The sequence below is a fragment of the Carassius auratus genome, unplaced genomic scaffold (assembly GCF_003368295.1).
Source record: "Carassius auratus strain Wakin unplaced genomic scaffold, ASM336829v1 scaf_tig00017499, whole genome shotgun sequence".
NCBI lineage: Eukaryota > Metazoa > Chordata > Actinopteri > Cypriniformes > Cyprinidae > Carassius > Carassius auratus.
In genome coordinates, this window is record NW_020524791.1 from 465,149 (window position 1) to 471,420 (window position 6,272).

Sequence of the window (6,272 nt, forward strand, 5' to 3'; positions counted from 1 at the left end):
GAGCCGAATGACGTGAAGGATCTGAGTTTCAGTGACACAGGGAAATATGTATTGAGAGTCAATTAAAATAATGCACAGTCAATGCTGGAGCGACTAACCCTAAAGTACTTCATATTTAGGGTAAAGTCAAAACTCATCAAAGCAGCATGTGTTTTCATAACAACACTGTAATAATGTTGGTGTTGCTTGCAGAGCCATAACCGTCAAAGACATTTAAAGTGATGCATCTAATCCAATATTCAGATTAGTTCATTTAAATAGAGGCTGTTCAATGGCTGATTTATAAATTATTACATTGTGTCCCCTAATATTATGGTCTTGATTGATTGCACTATAATAATAATAACAATGGTTAAGGATGAACTGTCTGTTTGTCCTCAGATGAGATTTCTGTGAAGATGGGTGAGGAGCTGAAGTTGGATGTTCTGTTGACCGATACTGAAAAAGTTGTGCATCAGAACAAAATCAGCTCAGAGTGGACGGTGGTCTGGAAGAGAAGAGCTGGGGTCAGGAGCGATCGACTGACTGTCAGAGATGCAAACCTGAACATTAATGCATTAACAGTCACTGATGCAGGAACATACAGAGTTCTGGACTTTGATGATGAAATCTTGATCACAGTGACAGTCACAGGTGACAGAAACTCGATGTTAAGAAATATTATTCTTAAAGTGGACAGCTGAGGTTTATTCATGATTTGAACAGCAAACTGACACTGTAAGACTAATCTTTGATATTCTCACAGGATCCAGTACAGACTCAAAGGAAAACCACACAGATGACAAAACTGCTGACACTAAACAAGTTTGTAAGTAAAACAGGAGATTCATTTCCAAATGTTTTGTGGTCACAGATCAATAAACATTTTAAATTATATTGCACAAAACCAGGGGTGTGAAGTAACAAATTACAAATACTTTGTACTGTAATTAATTTTTATTATTATATTATTATTATTATTTAATCCATTAATATTATTGGCCAAGGAGAGATTAATCCATATTGTGATTTACGTCACGTCAAATCATGCAAAAATTAAATTGAAATGACTCCATAATTTTTCACCCTCAGTATCCATATTTAAAATTTAATGAACTATTATCACTGGTTTTCATGCCTTCAACTGCCTCGCCACCTTCACAAGATAGTTATGACAGAAGAGTGACCTCTGACTCAACATAGTCATAGCAGAAACTTCAGTAAGAACCGATATATATATATATATATACAGGGGCATGGGACTGGGGGGTAAAGGGTACCGAGTACCCAGGGCCCGAGGCAGGGGAGGGGCCCTTAAAAGTCAGTTTTCTATACATACATTTACATGCACTAACATTTATATAGCATTTATGTACAAATAAAAAAAGTTCATGTGCAAAACTAAACTTGTAGTTAGGCACTGGTTTGGTATAACAAAGTCATTTTCATTCTGTGCAGGGCCCCACCACCCCTCTTGAATCAATGTAAATGGTACGACCCGCAGTTCAGGTGCTTCAGCTGCGGACCAGCGGTGTATCAGTTAATGAGACAGGAGCATAGACAGTAAAATAAGACAGGAGCTGGAGTTAGCCATGATATGAACTAGGAAGACAGGGGAAGAGTCATGTCTTTCCTTAAGAAAGGAAAATCAGGGGCTCAAAAACGAAAAGAAACGAAGATTAAAGAGAGAAAGGCAAATGAGGGTAAGCAGTTGCTCACTCAGTTTTTTGAAAAGAAAGGTGAGCTCCAAATGCATAATCGAGCATTGACATTGTTTTAACATAAATATCTACTCTTGGAGGAGTTCTCCCCAGAGTCAGAAGTTTACATGAAAACACTGTATATTTCCCTCCATTGTCAAAATCTAACACCCGCGAAAACACAGATCGTTAGCGCCTATTTTAGCGCATTGTTATGCAAATTAGCTCGCGCACGCTCAGGATTGTTATCAGTTTAATGCACATCTTAATGATTGAAAATTACTTATTTTAAAACGTAAAGACTGAATGTCTAGTTTGGTGGTTAGTGTACCCTGTGATTCAATAGTCTGCATTTATTTTAAACAGACAAATAATCAGCAATTAACTTGTACTTAGCCTACACTTTAAAAAAGGTATTATGACAATAAAGGATATTTTAGCAATCATTTGAAGCCATATATTTCAGTTTCAGACCCTGCAGCAGCAGGCCCCTCATCATGGCCAGGTGAAAGCAGTGACAGTGAGGTGGATGTGACAGTAAGACAAGGTGAGCTTTTAGCGGAATTGCCTGTTTTAACACATAGTAATTAGTAATTAAGTATTAAGAGGAAATAAGCAAAATGGGTACATTGTTATTGTACACATTTAAACTTTAAAGGGGCAGTTCACCCAAAAATGAAAATTCTGTCATCATTTACTCTCCCTCAAGTTGTTCCAAACCTGTATGGTTTCCTTTCTCCTGCTAAACACAAAAGAAGATAATTTAAAGAAGGTTGGCAATTAAACAGTTGCTGGTCCTCATTGACTTCCATAGTATTTTTTTTCCTACTATGGAAGTCAATGGGGTCCATCAGTCGTTTGGTTACCGACTTTCTTCAAAATATCCCACCCATTGGTATCACTATGGTATTTAGTACGGGGGCCCAGCAAGATGGTTTGTACCCAGGGCCCAAAATTTGGTGCTACGCCCCTGTATATATATATATATATATATATATATATATATATATATAGCCTGTGTGTGTGTGTTTATAAGTTGTTAGACTGGTTATATGGCTGTAAAAAAAAAAAACTGGTTCTACTCGCTCACAGTGTGGATGAGTCACATTTGTGTCAAAGAGTCAGGATCTATGAAAACAACTTATGTGACACAGAAACTCATACAAAAACTCATTTTGATCCATTACTTCACCTTTCACTTATTTAATGCAATCTCACTGTTTGAATCATCTGTCATATTAGCGTGGCAAGGTGTATTGTCAAACCAGGTGGTGAAGAAAAGCTTAAAGGGGGGGTGAAATGCTATTTCATGCATACTGAGTTTTTTACACTGAAGAGTTGGATTCCCATGATAATTTCCTTATATGGGTCCTAAGGGCTCTTCTGCCGGAAGAGCGCGCGCTCCCGTAGAGCAGAGCAGAGACATTCACTGATCAGAGCGAGAGCGTCGCAAAATGTCACAAAAGGAGTGTGTTTTTGGTTGCCAGGGCAAGACAACCCTGCACAGATTACCGTTACAGATTACGGTTTATTTTTACAGAGCATCAACGGAGTTGTGCAAGTGTTTGTGTTTGTTCCCTGCATTTCGAAGATGCTTGTTTTACAAACAAGGCCCAGTTTGACGCCGGATTTGCACATCGTTTATTTCTTAAGGATGATGCAATCCCAACGAAAAAGGGTCACGATCGTGTGTTGTAAAACTGCTTCAAATATCTCTGCCTCCTTGTTAGTGCGTCCGCCTCCCATCGGAGACCCGGGTTCGAGCCCCGCTCGGAGCGAGTCGTTGCTGCTGCTGCTCTCGTTCAGTTTCAGCCTCGGGATCTGATTCTGGATCATAAATATACGCTGAATCTGACTGTTAGCCATGGTTTGTTTTGGTTGGTTTTGTCCTCACGGTGTCACAGCTTCCAAACGCTCTCAACGCAAAAGCCTACTGGCACTCATGATTCTTTAGCTCCGCCCACACGTCACGCCTCCAGCCGGTCATGTTTTTCCAGGAAAAATCGGTACAGACTATCTTTCTCTTATAAATATAATAAAACTAAAGACTTTTTGGAGTTATGAAGGATGCAGTACTACTCTATAGGTACTCAAGATTAACAGGAGATTGAGTGAAAATGAGCATTTCACCCACCCTTTAAAATTAACTTATTTCCTACAGTTAAAACAAATGGATGGGATCATTAATTTTCAACACACATAACACTGATAACATCTCAGAAAATATAGTTTACGGTTTCATGACCCTTTAAATACATTTATAAATGTTTGATTCACACTTTTTCAAATTCAAAATTTGTTATAGCCTACATAGGCATTTCTTATTATTGTTGTTATTATTATTATTATTATTATTATTTTTATTATTTTAAGTTGTTTATAGTGATTGTCTATTTTAAATGTCTGAAAATGTAAATATCCTAAACATATTGGGGATGAAAACACTAACAAGAGCTCCTTTAGCTTGTCGCTCCCTGGCTCAGTGCCAAAAGCTGATCAGAGCTCTTTAAAAAACAAAAACAAAGGTAAAGACTTGCCGAGTCACAGGGCTCAAGTTCAAATAAAGTCATTGTCATTGCAAGTTTACTTTGATTATATCGAGTTATATTATATTAATTGAGAGCTGCAGAAGTGAAGCCCTCACTCTCTTTCCATTGTGTTTGTCTTGCTGTGAAGGTGAGTGATGATGAACAACAGACTAATCTACCTATGCCTCGAATTTACAGCTAATTATCCAAATGACAAAAGGCAAATATAGTAAATTTGTCCTGAAAGAGCTACCATGTAAGTTTAAAGTTTAGCTAAGGCAATAGGTAAGAAGTCTAGTGGGTTAGATCAGTCCACGTTCTTTCACTGCATGATTCAGTTTATTAAAATGCATTTAGAATGATCACAAAATTCAAGATATGGGAGCATAAATGTATATATTTATATAATTTCATATAGTTAATCACTATCTCATGAAGACTGATGTTTCATCCACCAAAAAGCACCATGATGAAAAATGTGATATTGATTTTATACAGCAGTTTAATAAACAAAAATGTTATATTAAGACATCACATTTCACTGCTGGTTATATATGCTCTATATAATTGTGTATGTAGCAAATAAAAAATCTTGAATCTTAATTCCAATTTGTGTCTCTGAGCACAATGACGCTGTTTTGTTCAAACTCCAAACTCTGTCCTGGAGGGCCGGTGTCCTGCAGAATTTTGATCCAACCCCAATTAGACACACCTGAACCATCTAATCAAGCTCTTCCTGAAACTCTGAGACAGGTTAGAGCTCTTCAGGACACCGGCCCTCCAGGACCCTGGAAATGATTCGGTTCAATCATAGTGACTCACTTATTAACAGTGATTTGCTGTGGATTTAATTTCACATTTAAAGTATCTTTTCATTAAAAAAAGTAATGAATTAAAATAATCATAATTTCAAATATCAGTTTTCAATGTTTTATATTTAAAATATCAATACAGTATTAATTAATTTGTAACTGCAGGTTAAAGCATTAATGTCCTGCATTAAACAGTGCAGCTTCTGTGTTTTCTCTGCATTGCAAAGATTCATTTTGTCAAAATCATTTCATTTGCTTGGTAACAGGCCAAAATATTATTATTCTAATTGACTGATTCGATTTAAGAATTTGACAGAAAAGATGATGCAAACATTTAGTCAATATTGCACACCCCTAATATATTTAACAGTTTGTTTAGAAAAAAGAAAATAAATATGAGAGATGGCCCCTGGCCCTCAAAATGTCTGCAGTCGCTGGTCAGTGCTTTCACCTACATACTGTACCTTTCAAACGTGAATACATAACACGTGCGGTCAGGTTAGAGCAAGACAAGCATTTGTGGTTAAAAAGATTATATATTTTTATTTATATATTTATTTATTTTAGGAAAGATAAATTAAAACTGCATTTTGGACATTTAATTAATACAAACTACCTATGAAAAACAATCGAGTCAATAAAAACTAACAATGCAAAATACTATATATAGGCTAAAGAATTTAGTAATCATAAATCTAGGTTCATTTCAGCAAAAAACTTAATGTTATTTAATGGACCTAACATGAGTTAACTATGAACATTTGCATTTTTAATTAACATTAATACTGTAATAAATAGTTATTCCCAGTTTATAGGTAGTTAAGTTAGTTATTGCATTAACTAATGGGAGCTAATTGAAGTGTTGCTCTTTATTTTCATTATTTACTGTTTGAACTGAATGTTTTTTATTTTAGTTTTTTCTCAGTTCTCTTTGTATTATATCTTTCTTCTTCACAGCCATTTTGAGACATTCGTTCTCAATAAAAAACAAAAACAAAAAAACAGTTGTATTGTTGCTGTGTTGGAAGACATAATGTATTGTGTTCTTACCATTAGGCTACTTTCCTTAAGTAACTGTAGGTAACAATATTCATTTTCTGTATGTTTTACAACGAATCAAAACTGCATCAGGTATTTCAGTTAAACTGGGCACAGTTTACGTTTATCACAACAAAACATTACATTTTCAGGTGTTGAGCTAAAAAAAGATCTGCACACAGTTTAACTTCTTTATTGTAGATATACATATAGAC